The sequence below is a fragment of the Leptodactylus fuscus genome, chromosome 5 (assembly GCF_031893055.1).
Source record: "Leptodactylus fuscus isolate aLepFus1 chromosome 5, aLepFus1.hap2, whole genome shotgun sequence".
In the NCBI taxonomy this organism is placed as follows: Eukaryota; Metazoa; Chordata; class Amphibia; order Anura; family Leptodactylidae; genus Leptodactylus; species Leptodactylus fuscus.
In genome coordinates this window covers 54,301,244-54,326,143 of record NC_134269.1, presented here as the reverse complement: position 1 = coordinate 54,326,143, position 24,900 = coordinate 54,301,244, and the positions used below count along the sequence as shown (strand labels likewise).

The window sequence follows — 24,900 nt, the reverse complement described above, 5'->3', positions numbered from 1 at the left end:
CCTTGTCACTCCCAGCGCAGACAACACTTCACAACATGTATGTTCACACTAGCTGCTCAACATTCCCACTCCATTCAGTGCCCCCTATACAATAATAGTGCCTACTTTTGTGTCACAGCTTGATAATAAGCTGAGCAACATCTACTTTTTGGCATTAAGTTGATCATTTTTGTACAGACTGCTGGGCATTTAAAGGGGTATTCCCATAACCCTTGTTCACCAACCTTCAGGCTCTGTGCTCTGTTCACTTCCTGGTTTTCTGGGCACATTGGTGGGTGGAGTTTCTCTTGCTCAGCTATCTAGTATGTTTGCAGTCAGTAATGAGGGATTGGTTGTAAATGCATTAGCACAGTATGAAGCTGATGTAGAGGCTGATGTAGCAGAGCTGGATTTGAGTCAGCTTGCATGACATACAGAGGTACTGACTCCCTATCTCAGCCCTTATCAGCCAAATTCAATTAAACCGGCTGATAAGTGGAAGAGCTGAAGATAGACAGCACAGTAATCCCGAAGCTCTCACCTCCCCCCTCCCCTATCTGAGGAGCTCTGTTACTTGTCAGACATAAGCAGCACTCAGCCCCTCCCCCTCCCCCCCCCAGAGCAGGCAGCTAGGTCACTTGGGAAATGAGCAGATAAGCCCAGTGGCCATAGAAATGCAGTGTTGTGTCAACAATGAAGTGAATAAATTAAGATAGCAGCCAAACAAAGCAGTTTTTATAAAGCAATGTATTTAGGAAAGGCTTAAATCCACATAAACTAGCAGTATAGATAGGATCCTTGTTATGGGACAAACCCTTTAAGGAAGTCAAAAAGGAGATCAAAGAAGTTTAAAGATCCTCAGTGTGGTAACTTGTAGGCTCTTCTAGCATCTGGCCCCTGTAGCAGCTGCGACCACTGTGACCTTCATAATTATGTCAGTGTATTGATGTCCTTATTGTGAATTGACGCTTGTTTTGTCCCAGCCAACCAGAACCTTACTAAAAGGAGCAACAACTCTGAATTTGAGCTGCCTACCGAAGGTTTAGTTGATACCCATACTAATGTGTTAAAGGTTCTTTAGGATCAGCAGTGCTTGATCTTTTTCCGAATAGAAGTTGCAGGCGTAACGCTCTTGAAGTGGCTAGGCAACTCATTTCACTCAGTTGCTGAAGAGGTCATGCGGTGGCACAGTAATCTTTGATCGCACGACGCTACCAACTCGCTTTGTAGCCCTAGCCTAATGGGTCAGACATTGCGTTTCAGGGAATCCATCATTAGGTGACACTAGTTTGACAAATCTTTTATTTCTGGAGATTTGCGGAGTTTGGAAAATGAAAGCATTGACAGCTCAGGATGTGTTCACACTACTGTTATTCAATGTTCGTTGCTCTTATTTGTCACAGGATGAGAACAACGGACACTAAATAACAGACTCAGATGGTGCCTCCAACATTGGGTGTCAAACTGCATTCACGGTCACCCTAATGTAAAGAACATGACAGAAACTTTCTTCCATCGTGGATTTTACTTTTTCTGGTGGAAGAAAGTCCCGCATGTACAAAAGTAAAGAAACATGTTGGAAGATGGCGTCCATTATGCTGTATAAATTAGAGCCAATGGTAACAATTCTACTACTCTTAATATCTGTTGCTGGTTCTGTAATAACGGTAGTGTGAACATAGTCTAACCGGAAGACCCCAGTACAGTCATATCCGATGTTTCAGGATCCGTTTTTCCTTTCGTCTAAGTACTCCAATGGGCCAGGTGGGCGGACATCCTATGAATGTAGTAGCACTAGCTGTGATATATTTCCTTCAATATTCCTCAGTGGGAGTATGACAGTAAAATATCCCCCCCCCCATTAACACTAATTATCCCTTGTATCTTCAGTTCATTACTTATGTATGGCTTCTATAAGTTCTGCACTGTAGCCTTTCAGTAATACTTCAGCTCTGACATGCGATATGTTCGGGCTGGTTCACACCCTGTACACACCTCGCAGTACAGCTGATAAAAACATTGCCCACAAGCTGTCTCCCTTATCACCGCCCCTGCTACGTGTTGATTGGCTAATAAATACGTCAATCACTCCCTTCTGACACATTGCCCCTCCCCTCATCTCCTGTCACTGTATTAGCCAATTGCCCGAGGCTACGGGATAGATGACGTCATCGGTTGCTAAGAGGAATCCAACGTGCGAGCTGTCAAGCTAGCGGCCTCATTTCTGGCTCGCCTTATCTCATGACGGAGACAGCGAGCCGTTACCGAGACAGTCGTGTAGTTTATCTATGGCGTTCTAACAACGCGACTCGTATTGTGACTGGACGGCGCGCTCCTCTTTCAGCCTGCCCTGGCTTCTAGGCTGCCGCTGACGTCATCAACCGGGCCTTTGGCGCGGAGTGATCCGCCCTCTTCAGCCCCCCGAGTTCCAGGAGGTGAAGCGGCTGGTGGCGGAGTATCACTAAGAAGAAATTATCTGCTGTTAGTGGATGAGGGTGGGTACAGATTGACGGAAAGAAGTGCACTGGGTCCTGCTGAGAGAACCAGGTGAGGGGAGTGCGGAGGGAGTGAGGGCTGGGAAGGCGGGGTGTGTATCCAGCAGCGGCAGGAGGGAGGAATACATTGTAGCACGGGCACGGTGACAGTGTACCAACAAGAGCACATTGGGTGAGTAGACACTGAGTCGGGGGCTCTGCTCACTACACATGTGCTGACACTTGTTTTCATGGCTTGCTCTTCAGAGTCCTCCTGTCTCTGCCCATTGGGGCTGAAGTCATTGTATTGAAGCCTTAAACTTAATGCTTGACTTAGTTTTGGGGGGCACTAAGGTGCCCTCCCTGCTGTGCCCACACTTTGCCTTGAGCCCCCTCCCCTATGTTGTGACCTGTCTGCTATTGCTTTCCCAGTGTCCACACCCCCTGTCACCAAGTCAGGAGGTAAATATAAAGCACTGTCATTGCTGACAGCTGGGGGGGCACTGACACCCCTCACCCAAACTGAAGCCGCAAGGTGGGGACAGTAAATGGTTGTGGTTAGGACTCGAGACAGTGAGCTGTAACTTTATATGTTCTTTCTTGTTGTTGCGATGGTGGATGTTGTATTTATACTTTGTATTACGTTGTGTACAGGGTCATCTGCTCCTAAATATGTGGCTACAGTTACAAGCGCCCTATTTAGCGGTATACTTCCACCATGTTACGGCATGTGACGTGATACCCGTTTACAGTCTACTTACATTGCTGAACCAAACTTTTTGGATTGTTTTGTATTGATGCTTAGTATTAGTGCTTATTGTCTATTGGCTCCTTAATCTTGTAATTGTCTCCGAGATCCTGTTCACACCTGAGTTAGTCTCTTACAGTAAAGCTGCCATATCTAGAGATTTTATCAGGTAAGAGTCATGACTAGTTGCGACTGTAAGCTCACGTTCTCTTAAGAAAATTTGGAAGGACCATTTTGTGTACTTAAGTTGTTGATATCAAGTAATACTATGCATATATAAAAGTGGTTAAAATATTCCCATGTGATGATTTTTGTCAAGTTTATTCCATTTTATCTTGACAATGATCTAGATAGTATGATGTAATGGACATCACAGGGACACGTGCTGGTGGATTATCTATCTGTGGAGAAGGTTAATGGGGGGGGGGGGGAGTGTAAGGCAATGAGGGTAGATACCATCGGGGGCACGGATGCCCCAAGGAATATGGCATGTGCTTTAAGTCAGTGAGATTGGATACCCTTGTAGAGTGAGGGCACGTAAACTGTGACACCCCTCACCCAAAGTTAAGCCGCAAGGAATGTGGCGGGGTCTGTAAATGGCAGTGGATAGATCCTCTTCTCAGGTTAGGACACTGAGGCTGTCAGATGTAACTTTGTAAGTGCTTTTTGGTGCGATGGTGTGTTGTTCTTATACTTTGTATTACATTGTGTACAGCACCATCTGTTAATAAATATGCAGCCGATTATAAGCATTTTTTTTTCGCCATGTACTTCTTTTACTTTACAAAGCGTGACATGATGTGTTACCTATTTACAGTTTCCCACTGTCTCCCTATGACCATAGTGTACTGTGTACTTTGATGAAAAAAACTTCTTGGATTGTTTTGTGTTGGTGCTTATTGTCTTTTGGCTCCTTTTGTCTTGTAACTGTCTACAAGATCCTGTTCACACCTGGGTTGGTCTTTTAGAATAAAGCTGACATACCTAGTGATTTCATCATGTAAGGGTCACGACTTCTAGGTGTGACTGTAAACATTGTCTGCAAATGTTCTTTTATGAAAATTTCGTCAGAACAATGTGTTTGAGTTGTCATAAACATCAAGCAGTACCACTAATGTATATAAAAGTGGTTAAAATGTTACCAAGTGAGGGTTTTTGTCACGCTTATTCAATTTTATGGTAAAGATCTTGGCCCTGATGTGTGCGGTATGGAGGTAATGGATGCCACAGGTACATTTGCTGATGGACTGTGTCTCTATGGAGAAGGTTAATTTGGGGGGATGGGGCAGTGGTGGTAATGTTCTAAGGAACATGGTGGGGAGTGAAGATACCTTTGGGGGCACTGATGCTCCAAGGAATACGGTGGGTATTGTAAGTCAATGAGATTAGATACCCTTGTAGGGTCAGGGCACATAAATTGTGAGATACGACTATTGGTAAGTAAATGTTAGTTGAATAATCTCCATCCCCAGAGGTGATACTGAATGGACTCACAAAAGTGGGCACCCTGTAATGTTGTCAGATTTCTGGACCCTTTTAGGCCAGGATGTCACCCAGGCCATGTACAAAGCCTTCGTTATGGCACACAGATTTCCGATATATCTGTATGACAGACCTATCGGGGCTTTGTGTGTCGTGATGTGGCTCTGCATTGCATGTAGGGTAGAATAACTCTGATACAGCATGCTATAGAACACGCAACAATTTTTTGGTTTTATTCATGAACTCTACAAATCCATGAGATAAAGCCTTTACATTATAGCAGATACTAAGGAGCAATAGATTGTCAGGTAATATATTACATATCCATAATACAATTACGTACATTAGACTCCTTAGTGAATGTTCCTCAGTGTAAACTAATGGAGGGTATAGTCACATGGGAGGGTTTAGTTCAGGTTTTTTTTAAATGTATTTCTTTAGTTTAAAAAAAAAATTGGTATATGTCCTTTTATGCTTTATTTGCTTTTATGATCCATGCTTTACAAACTGCATGAGAAAACCTGGTGTGACTATAGCCATTTCCCTCAATATTGTATTCTTAGTCTCCCAGTACTTTTCCATGATCCCTCCTGTTAGGTGGCTAATGGTAGCATATTAGCTGTAGTGTAAGTGGTTTCTTCCACACCAAAAGATGTGCGTACTCCACTCCTGCTTATTAATGGCCTCCTCTCCAGCCTGGAGGTAGATAGCATAGAGTTAATACAGGCTCACATTTGCTTTTGCAGCATCTGTCTGAGTCGCGGCTGTATTCAGAGTCTCATTAATAATGTGACCGCCAAACAAACTGTTTAATTGGGTGACTGCGCTCCCAGTGCTACCTTGTGTAGTCACCTAGAGGTGCAGCCAGATGTTCTCTTCTCCATCACTACTACAGTCATGTCTTTGGGGAACATGGCGGGTAAACACACTTGATAAACACATTTAATAGCTGGGTTCAAATTAGGAAGCTTCCATTATGACACTTGTGGGTTAACCCTGTGGTGATGGTCTAGTAGCCAGTACATTGTGGTTTGGCAAGGATATTCAGATAATGGGAATTGTATGCTAAAAATGCCCTCTGGGCGTCATTCTTTTGTCTGAGGAAAAAGTCTCAGCTTTGTGACTTGTGTATTAAAAAAAAATCTCACTATTTAGGAGAAACGCGTTGCACATGAGTACAGTTATAGCGACCATTTGCTGTCATGTGTGTCCAACTCGCAAGGATTTGGAAATGTCACCAAATGTTATTTGTAGATTTGCCCGGTAAGCAGCAAACCCTTCAAATGGTTTTTGTTGGAAGTGAAACATGTTAGAAAATTATAGAGGAGGTAAAGTTAGAGAAATGTATTATTTGTAGATTTTTGTGTCCATTTAACGCCAGGGCTACACAAAGACTTGTATATCTGATTATTTTTAACTATTGTGTGACCACTAGAGCCCACAAGTTTGCATAGAATTTAGTGCATTAGAACTTAGTGCGTTCATATGGACTGCAACTGTAGCTCAATGGTTAAAACCAGTTAGCTGCAAAAAAATTCAGCATGGCCCTAGCCTTACGGTACAGTGTCCCCGTCCTGACCACAATTCTAATGACCCAAAGTGACAGCATCATGGGGATTATTGATGCTGTCAGTTTGGGTCATTAGATGGCGTACTTGGCCATGATATGGGTTCAAATATACGACTGTAGTATGTTTTTATGAAGCTCTACTAAGGCTACATGTACACAGGAACAATAATGGCACTTTTTAGCATGTTCAAGTTCAGCTTTGGAATTATGGAATTGTATCTGCAACTGATCCCCAATACAAAGTTAGACTGTAATATCAGTCAGTAAAACTCGGGGGTGTCCAAATGTTATATCTTTGAAGGATTTTCACCATGCTATGTCTTGGAAATAAATATGAGCCATGGAGACCAGCTGCTATGATGTCTCTCACAGATAACATTGAGATAACAGGATGTTACAGAGAAGCACGAAACACTGTTGATGTGAATAATGCACTTGGGGTAAAATAGAAAACTCACTATAATCTACAGCAGCTTGTCCTGGCTTCTCCTCTCCCTCCCTTCTCAATAGTCTTCTATGGGCCATATAATTTGATCCCTTAGTCTGAATTCTGCAGAGATTTGAGAGTGAATGTCTGATCTTAGGAGACAAGAGACTGAGCATTTTTCTCTGACTAGATCTATTTAAAGTTTTTTTTTTTTTTTCTTTTTTATAAATTCTTTCTTTAAAACCATTTACAATTACAAAGAAGCAAAAACAAAAGGCAAAACCACAACAAGGCAGGTCCAGAGAAACCGGGCCTGCAGGGCAAGGCCACACAACAAGGCACATCCGAGCAGATGCGTCAAGACATGGCAACGAAAATTAAATGTCAAAATATTAGAAGCAATAACAAAAGGGCAAAAAAAGGGGGAAAGAAGAGGAGAAAGAAGGGAAAAAAAGGGGGGGGGGGGCGGTATTTAAAGTTTCTTATAGTCACTTGTACTACTCACATACATTTGATGAAAGTGCCTGTTTACTAAGAAAGTTCTTCTGCCACTTGAGAAAAATACCTTGAGGCTCAACCATATCTGTAGGTCAAGTTGGTCATGCTATTTGTATGTCTTGTGTGAGAGTGTCTGCCTGTAAACGTGAGCCTTGTGCGGCTGCACACTGTCATTGGCACATAGTGACGCTGACCTTTGGTGCTGCTCTTGCCATGTATGTATATATAATAGGTTTACATTCAGATTTCTACACGGTGGGCCTTATTTACCAAAGTTGAACACACTGCTTTATTGGCACGGGAACCAATTGGAGGCCAGAACTGGTGTGGGAAGTGAGTGCAGCCCTGTGATTGGCTGCTTAGATCAGTAAGGTGATCATTTCTGGCATCATTTTCACAACTGTCAATCTAGGCTAATGGGAGATCTTCTTCTAAAGCAAAGATACAGCTTGCCTATGTCTGTTTCCTTGGTGGTAAATAAGTAAACCCTTTTAGTTTATGCCGGAGATGATGTTCTAGGCCATGTTCACATGTGATAGTTAATTTCTGTTGTGTTTTTCTCAATTGCTGGGATTATCACTCGCTCTCCTATTAATGGCTGAAGGCAACATCATGTGCTTTGTACCAATCAATAATCAATACATATTTAACAATGGAAGTCAAAAGACTGATGGCACAGATCAGTTCCTGGTGCCGTGTTCTGTATCCTCATATTAGGATATGCCATAAATACTTGGTAAGCAGTTCCACCTCTAGAAGAACAAAAGGGTCCAGCGCTGAGCTAGCAAGGGTATGTTCAGACAGTGCAAAGTGAAGAGGAATTTAAGGTGGGCATCTGCTTCAGAGTCCCCTTCATTTTTGCCCTCCTCGTGACCCAATGCCAAAGCAGAGTTCAGAATAATGATCAGCAGGGTGTCCCAAGCCATGGACTCTACTGCAAGATCAAGCAGGATGCATGTATTTTCATTGTCCTGTTGGAGACAGAATCGGGACAGAATCCGATGCTGATTTGGGCGCGTTGTATGCCATGTGAACTGACTTTGGTACCAGAGTCTGCCATTTGATCAAGCCCTTAGGGCCCTGCCACATGCACGTTGCCTGGGCCACCAGTGAGTCGACTACCTAAGTGTAACTTATTGATTGACTGGCACTTGTTACTGCCTAAACAATAAATGTTTCACTTTCTTAAAGGTGTATTCCAGTAACAAGAAATTGTCCCGTATCTAATGGATAAAAGGTGTACTTGCAGATCTCTGGGGGTCCATCGATCATAAGAATTGTAATGTTTTATATCCCAGTCTGAATTCAGTGACTGGTCGAGCATTGTGCACAACTCTGTTCTCCACTCCAATGGAAACTGCTAGATTTCTGCTGTCTCCGGGGGGTCCCATTGAAATGAATGGCGCGGTGCACATGCTGCCAGACCTGCTGCTCTACTTCCAGTTCTTGTTATTGGTGTAAGCCCCAACAGCCGAACCCTACTGATCAGCATGAAATCTCGTACCGGAATACCCCCTTTAAGTCAGATGACACGTGGCCCAAGGTGTGGCTTCCCCTTAAATACATTGACTGTGTTTAAAATGAATTAATAAAATGTCTTGATAATCACCAATTCATCAAACGACCTGAGCAGTTTTATTGAGACTTTTTCATGTTTCTCGGCACTGAATTTGTATGCACATGTAATGTTCTTTGGTTTATTGGTGTGTGACACTTGTAACTACTCTCTGACTAAACTATGACACCTAGTAAACTGAAATATATTGTCACCACGTCTCCTCCGGCACCAGCGATTCCTGGGGATTGCCTAACAATGGATGCTGGTAAAAAGTAGTTGTGATGTTTGCGAAATTGAGAAACTAGAGATGACAAATAGTTGACAGAGATGATATAGAGTCCAGGGCTTTATTACATTTCCCTTTGTCCTATGTCAGTTTCTACATGTTTCTTTTCAATTGTTTACTTCTTTTTAAAGTACCATTAAGGCCCGGGTCATATCTGTGTTCAGGGAGTCCGCTTGGGGAGCCCCCAAACTGTAACCTATACACATTAAAAAGAGGTTACCTTCAGGAAATCCGCGGACCCTATAGACTATAATGGGGTCCATGTGGTTTCCGCACGAAACATGTGGAGAGAAAAGTGCTGTTTGCAGATTTTCATCTAAGGTTGCATTCACACTACGTTTCCTGAAGCTTATTCTGAACGTAAAACACGTTCAGAATAAGCGGCGTATAAAGCAGCTCCATTCATTTCTATGGGAGCCGGCATACGAGCGCTCCCCATAGAAATGAATGGGCTGCTTTTTTCACTACGAGCAGTCCCATTGAAGTGAATGGGAAGTGCCCGCGTGTACGGCTAGCTCTGCTCCTTCAGAGCCGCAAGCACTTCCCATTCACTTCAATGGGAGTGCTCGTAGTGAAAAAAGCAGCCCATTCATTTCTATGGGGAGCGCTCGTATGCCGGCTCCCATAGAAATGAATGAATCTGCTTTATACACCGCTTATTCTGAACGTGTTTTACGTTCAGAATAAGCTTCAGGAAACGTAGTGTGAATGCACCCTAAAGCTCTAGGTGACGGGGATTGCTCCCAAATGGCATACATGGAACATCCATGTGCTAAACTAGATCTATATATACGATTATAGGCTGCACGTGATGTCGTATTTTCAGCCATTCCGCCAGGTTTTTTCTGTTTGCACTTTCTGCAGTATATTTGACGCTTCTTCTGCTATCTAGACATGCAGCCGTCTTGGATTGTACAGTAATTTATTAGAAAGACCTAGGCAGATTATAAAAAGTATGACATGAAAGTAAAAATAGTCCCTCCCGTGTATATATAGCTTATTTGCTTGGCTCACTAGCGTGTTACAAGAGGAACCACTGGGTTAAGTGTTTTTTCCACCCTTTATTTGTAGCACCAGTCGCACGTGTGTGTGTTCAGTAAATAGATGTGTCTGCCAGGGGCCCGCCTCAGATTAGAAGGCCTGGCACGCATCCTATAGGATTTTTTTTTTTTCTAAACTGGATGCTGTTAATAGTTTAACTGTAGCAGATATAGTATCCAATGAATGAGTAAAATATAGCAGCCATTCAAAATAAACACCCAAATAGATGTGCTCAGTGTACTATGCCGGGTTATTTCTGGCTGACATATTCCCTGGGTTGCCCTTCAGTCAGCACCACATGATGCAGATGATGTTTTTAGCCTTTGCATTCCAATGACTTTCTAATTATTTTGGTAATAGAACATCTTAAAGTTACTTTTATTTGCTGTACACCAAACTGCAAGATAGTAGCGGGATATTGTGATAGTAGTGTGTGGGTGGGTGGGTGTAAATACATTTGTTTAGCAGTTTATACTGGAGTTTCTAGAAACTTTTTTTTTTTTTTTTTTTTCTTCATATAATTTGTTTTAAAATTCAATAATTCAGATTATGGGCTCTTAGTGGGGGAGGGAAGGAATATGTTAAAAAAAATAAAAAATAAAACAGACTGTACTCTCCTCCACTGATCTCTCCTTCTTAGGCCTGGTTCACATCTGCGTTTGGGCCATTCCGTTCTGCTCTCCGGATGAGATATGCGAGCCACGGAATCCGCCTGAAGAAAGGGCAGCTCGCTTCTTTTTTCAGCTAGCGGCAACAAGAATGCTAGTGGTCTCCATAGACCACCATTGTGAGGAGGCGGATTATGATGTTGTTTCCTCGCCATAATCCGCCCCCCTCTGTGCCCGTGTGAACAGGGCCTTAGGTAGCCTGTGTGTTTGTTTGTTATTTATTTATTTTTTGAATAACGCAGATAGGTTTCTGTTTGGGGGGTCCTCAAGTGCTTTCCCTGAATGGAAACCCGAACGCAGATGTGAACCGAGCCTTACTCGAGATGGGTCTCCAGTCCTGGACTCCCTTCAAGTCAGAAAATGCGAATCATGTGCTGTGGAGGGGCTCACTGTGGTCTGTGATTGGCTGAATGTCCATTTCCCCCCCACCCCCCATCCATTCTCACCAATATATATATATATATATATATATATTTCTTTTTCCATAAAAAAAATTCTTTAGAGCTGAGAGCATAGGAAAGTTGCATTTTTTTTTTTTTTTTTTAATTAATTTATTTTTTTGAGCCAAGTATAGCTTCAAAGGGAATGGGAAATATAAAGGAAGCTCTCATACTTATCCATTCTGCTAATTCCACTACTGGTTTTGGATCAAAAAACCACAGCAAGATCTGCAAAACAAAACAAAAAAGTAAAATAAAAATTACACAACATGTGGCCTCACCCTCAAGTTTTGTCATTCCTAACCATGTAATATGTGAGCATAGCCATGTGGGCATACTGGGTCCTTAGACATAGGACAGACATTCATATGGATGAAAGCTGTCGATTGCAAATACAAATTTGGGCACATTTGTTTGACCTAATGTTTAAAGATGGGAAAGAGTTAATCAGATTAAACCTTTTTTTATCGTATGTGGTTCTTTTGCAATATCATTTTGGTAAATAAGTGGGCATCATTTGCCGTCATAACTTGATGGATAACGTATCCCATAACCTTTTATCGCATCAATTTTTTATTTCAAATCTTTAAATGCAGTTGTGCTATAAAAGGCTGTGATATACATTTACTTTATAGGATAACCTGTCACTTAGCATAGTGTACCAAATGGTTGGCCACAGCCAGATGTTAATGTGTTATATGCAACTTGCACTTTGTATTTCCACTGTTCCTTGTGTTTCAAAGGTTTTTTGTTTTGTTGTGTTTTTTTGCAGCGTGTGATTTTTCAATGTATAACAGGACTAATGCATTTACATTTCTACGCTCCCATTTCTCTTCCTAAAGGTACACGGGACAGTACTGGTTCCCCAGAGACCTGATGAGTACCATTTGCTGTGGTTTTCCTGCGATTGTAAGCATTGTTTTAGAAAGGCAACAATTCCTAGAACAGTTTCTATGGAAAACAGAGTCGGGGAACAATCACAGCAACAAGCAAGGTTACAGTGATCTCGGCAGCGCCATTACTACCCCTGCCTTGGGAATATATGCTTAGCGTCTTGTTAAAGAGTAGCTGCCACCTCTCCTGTTATAATAGTTGTATTCCCTGTAATATAACAATTCTGAGTATCTTTTCTTAGAACTCTGCATTGTGCTGTTCCTTCGTTATTCCTCCTAGAATTTTGTGAATAATGTAATAACTGCTGTGACCACTGTTACTACTACTACGACATGGTTACCATTTTGAGCTCATACACTATAATAACTGAGGACTCACACAATGCAAAGAAAAGTTGCGAATTGAGGGTTTTTTTTTTTTTTTTTCTTCCCTTTCTCCATGCTATACTCTGTGGGTTTTAAATTCATTTTGGGAAAAAAAAAATTACCCAAAATCGCGCTGCTTGTATCAATTTTTCACTGCCTTACAACTAGTATTTGACTGCAGCTTTAAAAAAAAAAAAAACATGCAAAATCTCACACGAAATGCTTTTTATTGCTAACCCACTCTTGGAATACAAGTATTCACTAAAGCACACGTTAGCAGATCTGGCAGATGCTATGCAGTTTCTATAGGAGTGCTGTCATCCATCGTATACATGCAAACTGAGCTGAGGCAAAGAGGCACAGCAGGTCCCTTCAGTTTCTGGTGATGCCGAGTCACAGACCCTTACCCTGAATTTACCCTTCTAAACTGAAGACATCAGGTTATATAGAAGCTTCACATTCTAACTAATTCTGACAAAGCTAGTGGTTTCTTCGGATATCTGGCTGTGGGGACTGCTGCCTCGGTTTTTAGTACAGATGACCTTGCTTGAGGTCGAGAATAAAATCTGTGAACAATGAAGTGCTCTACTGCTACAGTATTGTGACTGCCATGGTCAAGGGACATCATTGTGACTGTGCAGTGTAGAAATGCTCCAGAGAGGGACAACTGGCAGCCTGTGGGGTACTGCCCTGTCACTTGTCTCATATCTCCAGCTCTTACTTTATTCCTGAGAAAATACAGAAGTCTCTGTAAGTGTCTCTGCACCTGCACAAGGGGCACATTAAAGTTGCATGCTCGCATGTGGTTTCAAGCTGTTAATTCCTGTTTCGTTTGCTACTTGTCTTTGCTCTTATCTCTTACCAGAAGACATTTAGTGATCCTCATTACAGGCTTTCCAGTAAAATAATGGTCTTTTATCAAAACATGCTTCTGGCATTATAGGTCATACTGAAATTCTGTACTATGCTGCTATTAGTATAGACTGTTTAGCAAAAATTCCCGCTCTGTGCTCTTGTGTCTATTAGACTGAATACATGCTTGACACGACGTGCTAATCCCTCATAATCCATCTAACATTTTGGTGGCTATCGGGATGCCTGTCACAAAAGTATATTTTTACAATGCAAAAAATTCTTAGTTGTCCCGTGTGTGTGTGTGTGTGTGTGTGTATATGTGTATGTGTGTATATATATATATATATGTGTATGTTTAGTTAATTAAAACATACAATTGCTGAGTGGGTCAGTTAAATGGACCATGCTGCATTGCTTGGCACTAACTTTATAGACATGAGTTACTGTTTGGTTAAAATAAGATATTTCCCCTGTGTTGTCTTGGTTTGGCTTAAAAACCCTCATCAAAAACCATGTGCGGTAATAGCTTTGGAAGTGTGTGTGTGTGTGTGTGTGTATATGTGTGTATATATATATATATATATATATATATATATATATATATATATATAAATATATAAAAATATATATATATATATTAATTATATATTTAACTTTTTTTTTTTTTTTTCTTCACATTCTTCTGATCAGAAAAATGGAAAAGTCAACAGTAGTAAAGCCTAAGAAACCTGGACTGTTTTTTACTGTTAGGGCTGTAGCATCCTTTTGTCTTGTGGTTGCCCTTTACATTCTACACATAGACATACATGGCCCCTTTACAATGAGAGGCCTGGTGGCTGGGAACTGGAGATGTGCCAGCAGTGTATGATAGTTGATGTGGCCGCAGAGGTGATGGGCACAGTTATAAATATTCTCAGTTTGGTAGTTAAGGATAACACAAGGTACAGATTCTCTGCTTGATAGAACTGGAAACTATTTAAGACATAAAAATGTTCCTCTGCAGCTTAGCAAATGACTTGAGATAAATCTTCTGGCCAGACAGGAGTAAGGGCAGGTAGTGGAAGGTGATTTGTGCCCAGAGTGTAAATCATGCTTGTGTGTGCGGGTTTTATTTTCTTAATCTATATAGAAGCAATCCTAGGAAATGTATCTAGAGCGATCACTGTATTCCTGTGAAGGTACAAGCTCAGTACCATTGTAACAAATGGGCCATGCTGCTCTAGGCTCTGTTGTGTGGACATGTTTATAATAAAAAAAAAACCCCCAAAAAACAAGATATAACATCTGGTATTAGCCGATAAATAAATTGCAAAAATACCAAGTGTGATCTTTATCATAGCAATCAGTGGTCTGTCCTTGTAATGCATAGAGATGCATTGAGTGCTCCAGAGAAGAAAGGGGGTGGTGGTTTCTGCTTGTATTAAGGGCACATACGCAAAGGCTATAGCCCGGTTCACATCTGCGCATGGGTTTCTGTTTGGGGGAGTCTGCTTGGGGACCCCCTGGACAGAAACCTAATCCGCATAAAAAAAGCGGTTACCTTAGGAAATGGGACTATAATGGGGTCTGTGTGGTTTCTGCTCGGTTTCCGCATGAAAAATGCAGAGAGAAAAGTTCTGCTTGCGGAGAAGGGAACTGAATGGCCCAAACACAGATATGAACCGAGCCTATGGTTACATGGTGGGTATAGCTGCAACTCCCATTGCTCAACCAAAGATCACTTGGTCACTCAGTGACTCCTTCACTAATGTTAGTTAATGGAGTTGCATTGCGACCCCCCTAGTGTGTCACAACCTTTACTTCTTGTTGTAGAAATGGCAAGCAACGTATGACCCAAACATTAGTGAAGAAGTTGCAGAGCAACCCATCAATATTTGGTCGGGCTTGTAGGACAGGATTACTGTAAAACATTAATGTTTCGGCTATGTTATCGGCTAAGCCAAAAGAGGCAAAAATTTGCTTTGCAATTTGTTGGCCTTTTGGCACTCCAAAAAGAAAATCCTGACTTTTCACAAATAAATTGGAGTGATGTAGGACTTGGAGTCTTTTCACGCTCCATGCTGCTCTGTCTGTTGGTATAAAACAGATTTCCATGTGTGTATATATATGTGTGCTCGTGTGTGTGCTTGTGTGTGTGTGTGTGTGTATATAATATATATATATATATATATATATATATATATATATATATATTCAACAAACATATACTATATGGTATGTGTTTGTATGTATATATAATTTTTAGGTTTTTACTATATTCCTGCATAGAATAGCATTCAGCTTCACTGTTCCTTACCGTCGCATTGTAGTAATGTGACAACGTTCAAAAATATTTTTTAGAGCTTTGTCAAACCATAGAAGTCACTTTGAAGCTCTAAACTAAAGGAGACTATTTCAACTTTTTAATTTTATGTTGGTTATGTGCAGTAATGTAACATAATTATTCAATGCTAATATTCAAAAGGTTTTTTCATATTTTGTAATAAATAATTGAATAAGCACATCAGTACTTTTTTTTTTTTGTTTGTTTGTCTCTCCCCATGAGAAAATAAGCATGTATGGTGTAATTTTTATTTGAATAACTTACTATTATTTTTAATTAGAAGTTATAAGCTTCCCTCTGGAGCACTTATCTTCTATTTGCTTCTCATAGTGCTTCCTGTATTAACAGAAGTGTATTAGATCTGATTCCCATAGACCTATATTGGTGACTTGACCTCCTGGTCACACAAAAAAATACTGTTTGCGTTAAAGGAGCAGAGAAGAAGTCAGTGCTTTGGAGGGGAGCACATAACTTCACAATAATATAGCAAGTTATTCAGTAACATTATACTATACACAGGCTCAAAAATATGGAGTACTTCTTTAATATTTGGTGTACTCTGCAAAAGCAACACTTGTCCCAGCTCCTTGACTATGAAAACATGTAAAGAATAGAAGATTCACAAAATCCAATTGAATTCTTTATGTATCATTTGTTAGTTGCGGTAAATATTACCATTACTGTGAACTGTGTGGCCACTTTAGTATTTCCATAGGGAGAATAGTTAGCCAAGTCAACATGGCAAAAAAATAAAAAAAAAATCAGACATAATTTGCAACCTTTTTTCCTGTTGAAGTTGGCACATAGTGGCGGTAATCTTGCGCTTTCACTGTGACTTAGATTGTGTCGCTGTGTCCTAGCACAGTACATATGTTGCTCATAATGAATGCCGTTCTATCCAGATTTTAATTGGCATAATTACATGAGTAAATCTTCCGAACAGCAGTGTGCACAAGGCCTAGAATGTCAAAGAATGCGTTGAAATTGCTTACTATGAAGATGTCTTCTCTCCACTTTCTGCTTGTGTTCTCCGGCTGTCTGCTGCGTGAAAACACAACTCATAAAATTGGAAAACAAATGTCCTGGGACCGAGCGAGATAGAAATCTGCTGCAAGGAAATTAAGACTATGAGGCTACTTTCCCACATAACAATTATGCTGTGGAGGCAGATGCTACTCGACAATAGTCTTGCATGGAGCCCTCTTTGTAGAAGAGCACAAATGTATTGTAGCTTTGCAGAAACCTGGATGAGTTTGTAGTTGTTTGGTAATGGATTGTGCGTTTCTATATAAAGCACAACAATTGATGATTTTTCTGTAAACGATATATAGATTATACTATACTATATACTTCTACTATAGATTGCATTTCCATACTACACACAGCTGTTTTAGGGATTGTGCACACAACCATACTTTTGTGGCTAGGTGCCTGGGCTGTAGTAAAGGGTCGCAGAATATGGAGAGTTCCTATAAATTTCTGGTCTGTTCATTTCAGTGTATGGGTCAGTTAAAATCACAGATGCCAATTCCAATCCATGTGTCATCCATGCCGTTTTTATTGACCTGTACGCTGCACATAGTCATGTGGGTATAACAACTTGCTGCCATGATACAGTAGAGGAGCAGGTTTATAAAAACGTTGTAAAAGCTGTATTTGCTGCATATAGCAACCAGTCAGGGCACAACTTTACTTTTCAAGAGTAGAGTAAGAAATGAAGGCTACACGGTGATCGCTGTTATGGGCACCAAAGATGGTTGTTTTTAATTTTTCTATTAAACTGTTAGGGAGCGTTCACACTACCGTCGGTGTCCGACATGTAGTGTCCGCTCCTAGTGTCCGCTCAAAATCTGTCACGGACACTAGGAGCGGACACTAGCTGTGTCCGTGACACCTGTCATTCACTTGAATGGGCATCGGGTGCGTTCTTTTGCACTCCGTGCCCGTCCTTCCCTGTCCGCAAGTGAAGATGTCCGACTTCTCAAGCGGACAGAAGAATCCTGCATGTAGGGTTTTTCTGTCCGCTTGAGAAGTCGGACATCTTCTCTTGCGGACAGGGAAGGACGGGCACGGAGTGCAAAAGAACGCACCCGATGCCCATTCAAGTGAATGACAGGTGTCACGGACACAGCTAGTGTCTGCTCCTAGTGTCCGTGACAGATTTTGAGCGGACACTAGGAGCGGACACTACATGTCGGACACCGACGGTAGTGTGAACGCCCCCTTAGCATTAGGAGATTCATTGAGACTGATGTGACGTATGACAAATGTACCAAAATTATTTAGACTTTTGGTTGTGTTTTCCTTCCACCAGACATTATAATATTAGTCTGTTATGAATAGACATAGATTTGCACCAGTTTCTGATGCTAGGTATAGTAAGGCTCAGTTCACATTAGTCTCTTATTCTGAGCACGTTCTGTCTTCACCTGTCATCATTCACTCTAATGTAAAAAATCAGACCAGACATTTTTTCATCTTGTTTTGTTATTCTTTTAGATGGAAGATAAAATTGTGTGTGAAGGACTTTACCTTTTACAGTCAAAAACTGAACAAAAAAGATGGAAGAAAGCTGCTGTCTTGTCTTTTTACAGTGAATGATGACCGGTGAAGATAGAATGTGCTTCATCTACATCTGTCATTATATTACTTTTTTAGTCTGGTGTTCTGATCCTTTGAGACTGAATTTAATCTACATCTGTTGGATTTTTAGGTGGCCTAGTTCATGTACTAGCTCCCCCACTTTCCAACTCCCCCAAAAAAGTCAACAAACAGAAATGGACTTGATCTGTTTCAATTGTCAGCTGTCTGGTTGTGTAATGTTTGGTCCTTGCCAAAACGCCTCCCATTTTATTCAATGGGTTCCTTTTTCCGTTAGCAGTTTATTCCTGCTCATGGAAAAAAGAAGCGACTTGCCCTTCTTGAGGCGGATTCTGTGGCCGATTCAGCTGTGGATGTCCGCGGCACGACACTCCCTCCCGACAAGGCCCATTCATTTGGGCCTAATCTGGAGTGGAATGCCGTGACTGGATGCCAATGCACTGAATCGGCTAGCCGTTTTTTGGATCAGATTCTGAGGCGGCCTCCACGTCAAAATCTGTTCCAAAACTCCCCCGTGTGAACCCAGCCTCATAGAGCTGATATAGGAGTAGTTCTTTGGTTTTTTAGATACACGCTGTCTGCTGTGTTTTATCTCTGTTCCAAAGTCTGTTTTTTGGCCGCTTGCAGATGACCGTGACCGAGATCAGTGTGCTATCCATGTTTTTCCTGGATAGCAAACTAACCCATTCATTTCTAGGGGCCCATACACATGACCGTGGATTACATGGTCATGTGTGTGGGCTGACAGTCCAGGACACAAAATATAGAACATGTCCTATTTTATGGTGTTGGCTCCTATTCATTTAATGAAAGGGGCCATGGAAGCGTGGGTGGCACATGGGTGACATCCACACGTCGCTCGTGCCTTTAATTCACTGTCGGCTGTTCGGCCATGGTCGTCTGCGATCAGCCTTAAAGTGTGACCAATGAGCCCATGTGACCGATCCAGGAAAGAATAGAACATGCCATTTACCGGGCCGATTTCATGGCTACTTCGTTATACTGAAGTCTATGAGGGAACTGTGAAAACGGGTTGCCCTTGGGTGATGACTCGACCAAGTGCATAGCATTGTTCACATTTACTGTAGTTAGATTTTGCAAATTTGGACTAGTAGTCTGAAAAGCTAGCAGATTTACCACAGTGATTTTCGGTTATCGGGCACATTGTCAAATTTGTCACATTTTGTTGAGCTGTTTAGAAAAAAATGACTTGAAGCTTGATACAACATTATGAACCTAAAGTGAATCCCCCTCAGTTTCTGGTAGTCTAGATCCAAAGTGGTATAGTATAGCGGTACGTGTTTGTGTGGGTGTATTGCTGGTATACACTAACCAGTGGGAGTACTGTCGCCTGTACATAGAAACCTCACGATTTTAAAGCTAGGTATAAAAGAAATGTCGGCTTTCAGTTCCTCTTGTTTTTACCGCACTTGTACGCGTAGTAGGTAGCATTTCTCCACTTGCTTACTGACCACTTGATATGTTTAGCATTTCTAAATATAAAAATGAGATGATCATAAAATAGATAAAGGGCATAGTATTTTATTGATGTCATGATAAAATATTCTATTTTCGCCCCTTGGCTTTTGCTGTCACTGGACAGTTTTGTTAAATGTCTTTGGCGTTCCCCTTCGCTTAGGATTTGTTTGCTCTGCTGTTCTATTGGGTTTTATTATAGTCTTCAGCACTATTATTACTTTTAAGGAGATGCCTGACTGGAGCGGATGACTTTTTTGGCCAGTGGCTGGTTAAGTGAGGGGGGAATTTATTAAGTGGCGTTCTGTGTGCCAGTCTTAATCCATTCCCCTGCTGGTGCGAACTGCGCTTGAATTATTAAGAGGCTCAGGCCTGGCCAGGAACTGGCGTAGGTTTCTCAAATAACTCTCATCAGTTTTTTGGCGTGAGTTATAGCTAATTTGTCAGGCTGAAGTGTCACACTCTCTTTTGCCCAAAGTGGCAAGTATGGCTCAGAAAGAGGGAAGTGGCACATCTTTTTTGGGAAAAAGGGCTGTGCATCAAAGATATACCACAACGATCCCACAGCACTTTTCACAGAAAGTCCGCAAAGGTTTAATTTTCAGACTTTCTGCTTCTTTTATACCTATAGGGAAACTGCTGGCAATTTCCGTAGGTATACTTGACATTCTGTGATTTCCAAAACCGCAAAGTTTTTAGAAATCGCAGCATTTCCACTGCATGTATTTTTCTGCAATGTTTGGATGGGATTTGCTTACAGGGACTATAAAAGCTGCGTTTTTTTTGCCTAAGTCAGTCTGAGTTATGGCATAGTCTCTAAATATAAGGTTAGGCAGACTTGCCATAGGCAGGTTTGAGACCCTAAACTATTGATCTTTAAAGGGGCTCTATCAGCAAAATCATGCTGATAGAGCCCCACATATGCGTGCATAGCCTTTAAAAAGGCTATTCAGGCACTGTAAAAGTTAAATTAAACTACCCCCCCGTTTTAAAATAATAACTTAAAAAAGAATGTTCTCTACTTACGGAACGTGCACCCTGGGCGGGCATTCAGGGTGCGCCGTCTTCTTCTTCCCCGCCTCTTCTTCCTCTGATGTCTTCGGGTCCCGTCCTCCTCCGGCGCTTGCTCGCGGACACTGATAAAAAAAAAAAAAAATAGCCTGGGCGCATGCGCAGTAGCCGTAGTAGAAGCCGCGTGTTCTGATTTAGGATATTCTTCTTCATGTCTTTTACAAAGAGGAATAAACACTCCTGGTTTCTAAGTCTTTATACTGCTGTTGCCACTCAAAGCTATATTGTGGTTGTGTTAATGGTTTATTTTATTGTAGATCCAGAAAAAAATTGCTATGAATATTTTTTTCATTCATTAAGAAAGATCATACTGGGAATATGGCTGCCTTAGTGGGTGGTCTTCTTCTTGATACCCATTACACAATCAAGAGAAAAAAGTCAGTAGCAAAGAATGCCTTAGTTCACCTCTGAGTTGGGGTTTATGTGTTGGAGACTCCACCGCAGATTCAGTCTAAAATGTGCAGAGAGAAAAGTTCTGCCAGGTTCACTATAAAACTGGTGGAAACCCACCAGACCTTAATCCATGGGATCCACAGGTAACCGCTTTTTTTAGCGGACAGGCTCTCCATCTTTCCGACTGAGTGGCCAATGATAGTGTGAACCTAACGTTAGACCATGGACCCAGGGTGCAGTGGATATGGTCAGATGGCTACATGTTTATCTCCTGTAAATAACCTGTGTACTAGGGTTTTCGAAGCCACAACACTGAGTATGAGCCATGCGGGAGAAGTACTCTGTAAGAACTGTTCCTTTTCTGCTGGAGCTCAGACAGCCACGTTGGCGGGAATGACTAGCAAAGTCAACCGTTTCCCAAATGGGATACCATGTGAACAAATTACTCCAAAATGTTTGCACAATGTAAGCTAATGAATAGTTGGTGTAAAATTTCTCAAAGTGACTAGCATGGTGCACTTAATGTATAAACGTATAAGCCAATGATACATAGTGTCCATCTTTGGACTTTCTGATCTATATTTATGCTGTCCAAATATTAGAACACTGTAGGGATGGGCCAAGGACGAAGAGGGTTAAGGAAACGAGACAAAGATGAGATTAAGCCAGAATAAAGACGGAAACTAAGATAAATATCAGGAGGAAAAGAGAGCTGGGAAAAATGAAAGGTAGAATAATTGTAACTGTGTATAAACAAAGATGGAGGAGTCCCAGTAACCATTTTTAGAAATCTGGGGAGATCCAGAGTTGCAAAATGTTTGCTTGACTCTCCAGATTTCTTGATCCTGACTCTTTCCATTCTCTTGATGAAATAAGGTCCTGGATCTATTCTACCATGCTCGAGTGATGGACTCCCCTAGAATGGAGACCACCTAATGTGCTCCTGCAAGGAAAAGGCTTTCTTGACACTTCTCAACATAATGGACAGAAGGACGATCTGTGGGGAAGCAGAATTTTTGCAGTTCACGTTTTCATATATAGAGAAGAGAGTCCTAAAAAGGTTTCCGATCTGGTCTGTCCTGGCAGACATGCAGCGTGCAGTCTAATTCTCTGCCTGTCTCCCCCACACCTCAGCAGCTTTCAGGGATGGAATGAATACCTACCTTTAAGTGGCTGTGTCTGAAAATTAAGCATTTGTTAGACCAAGGTAGCAAAAATGGCAGGAAACTGAAAACACAGCAGAGATTTATAAAGGTAATAATAGAGCTTGAATCAATAATGTCATCCTTGTCAGTATCTCTGCTCACTCCAAGAAAGATGGCATTCTTCTTTCACAGTAAGACGAAACAGCTGCCATGACCTGAGAGAGGGGAGACTATTGCTACTGTACTTGGACCACTGAGTAAGTCCACACAGAACATTTATGACAAGTTGTGACACATTGAAAAGGTTGAGGAATTGAGAAACCGTGCATGTCAGAAAGTGGCGTACTCTCTCACTGAACCATGGTGAAGCTTATGGTGTCGCTGTAATGATAACTGATAGCAGTGGTAACGAAAAGTGTAAAAATGCCAGTGTCGCGCTATGACTGTGTAAGGGGAATTGGCACTATGACTTCCTGTCAGTAGAGAGGAATCCAGAACCCTTTAGGGCCTCTTGGTATATCTGCTTTTGAGCAAGAAGTATTCATGCAACTCATAATGAACTGCAAAGCCTGAGATATGTTAACTGCACATGGTGCACATCACCGGGTAATGACCTTCAGTGACTATCCAGGACTATAGCAAGGGACAGAGGACATTGGGAAAAATACTGCACATGGTTTTATGGATGAAACATGCAAAATACATTTAAATCTGTAAAAACATCAACCACCTCCAAAATGGTGGCAAAACTACCTGCATAATTTCCATTGCTTGCTAAACTGCTGCTCAGTCGGCGAGGGTGGGTATATCCCAAGATAATGTTCACATCACTCAGCTCAATATATACCGTGAAGAAATTAGTGTATAAATAGTAAGCCAAAAATGTCCCCCTTCAGTATGGAATAGAGTGGTAAACTACTGTATTTCGTCCGAAAGCATAGGGTTAAAAACAAAAAGTATAGTATGTGTGTCCTTTATGTATAAAACAAATAAAAATAAAGTTATATCTATTTGAATATATTAAACTATTATTGTGTAATTTCTTAGCTGACACAGTTTTCTATAGATTGTTACATAGTTATTGTCCTAGGAATTCAGTCACTAGCTATTTTGTGAATAAATAAATAATTTGCCATTTGGACTACGTACAGTCCAAATGGCAAGTGTGACTTGTATCATGGGCCGGAATACATGAGATTCCTCCTGTGTTTGCTTTCCAGCGTCCTGGAGACTTTGTTCTCTGTTTATGCAGTTGTCAATCTTCATTGGTGTTGAGAGTTATTGGGAACAGCCAGGTATTTACAGAGGGGTTTACTTCACTTCTTTGTCTTGTGTGGCTTGGTCTCCGCTTCCTTTTGGAGCTATTGGGGTTGTGTTACCTCGAAGAAAACACCAGCTGCAGTGTGGTCTGACCGAGACGTTTGACCTCTGGTGACATTGAGTGTGTTACTTTCTCCCGAGTGTTCATGGCACGTCATTTCTAAATGTCATTGGACTCTATGTATGGATTTTATTATGACGGTCCAGAGAAGATAAATATTTAGTATATAAGACTGTTAAATAAGTAAACTTCCATGTGTTTCTAATGAATAGGAATCCATGGTACAGTTTGTGTATATACTGTTGTACATTTTGTCTTGGGTATATATTTAGCCATATTTTGGCAAATGCTTTACTATTGGAGATGAGCGAATAGTATTCGAAACTAGAGTTTCGAATACCCTGCTCCCATAGGAATGCATGGGAGCGGCCATACAGCAAGTGGTTAAGCGATGGCTGCTTAACCCCTTGCTGTACGGCCGCTCCCATGCAATCCTATGGGAGCGAGGTATTCGAAACTCTAGTATTTTGACTTTTTTTTATTTTTTTTAATTTTTTTACACGTGTAAAAAATTTCATTGAAGTCAGTGGGAATGTTATTTTTACACGTGTATTCTATACATGTGTTATGCTAAAATGCGCTCGCGTTAACACCGTGTGCACGGGGCCCAAACAGGTGACCCTATTGGCTGCAAGATGGCCATGAAAATTTGGTCTTTTTCACAGCCATCTCAGTGGGTCTCGCTAGTAACTAAACCACTGCGATCTATAGTAGCAGCACGGTGGATAATATCTAAATAAATCTCATCCGCAAGCTGCGACTAAAACCCACAGCGTATAGAAACCTGCAGGTGAGCCACAGCAAAATCCATAGATTTTGGGTGGTCTTTGCCACAAAAGCTTGCACGATAGTATGTCTGCAGAAATTATTACCCAAAGGGTATAGTTAGACCCCATCCTAAACCCCCCCCAAATGAATGGGAATCTCGATCACATCCACATTACAGAATAATGTCAGCAGCGGAAAAATTGCATTTTTTTATTTTTTTTGTGTAAATCGTAGCATGTCAATTTTTACCTACAGAAACTCTAGCGTTTTCTGTATAGGTATAATAGGGACAGTATGGACTTTTTGTGAAAAGCTCTGCTTGAAAAACCGTGATGTGATTCCGCTGCAGTTTTTCCTGCAATGCATTTTGGCTGTAGCTCGCTACGTGGGGCCTTACTCTTAATGGGTTTCTTCAGTAAGGGACACGAGAGAGCAATTGACAATTTTTTGATGTATT

The 24,900-nt window shown here is 41.3% G+C and overlaps 1 protein-coding gene across 7 annotated transcripts in view; it reads left to right on the top strand.

Annotated features, from left to right (window-relative positions):
• The first annotated feature begins 2,145 nt into the window (after nucleotides 1-2,145).
• The window catches only part of MEF2A (myocyte enhancer factor 2A), a 111,684-nt gene continuing 88,929 nt past the window's right edge, over nucleotides 2,146-24,900 (top strand). For 6 of the 7 annotated variants that reach the window (XM_075273208.1, XM_075273206.1, XM_075273210.1 and 3 more), the window contains exon 1: nucleotides 2,526-2,646. The gene's annotated coding sequence lies outside the window, so the exon portion shown is untranslated. Of the gene's footprint in view, nucleotides 2,647-24,900 lie in introns of all 7 variants that reach the window. The other variant, XM_075273203.1, reaches the window with a different exon arrangement.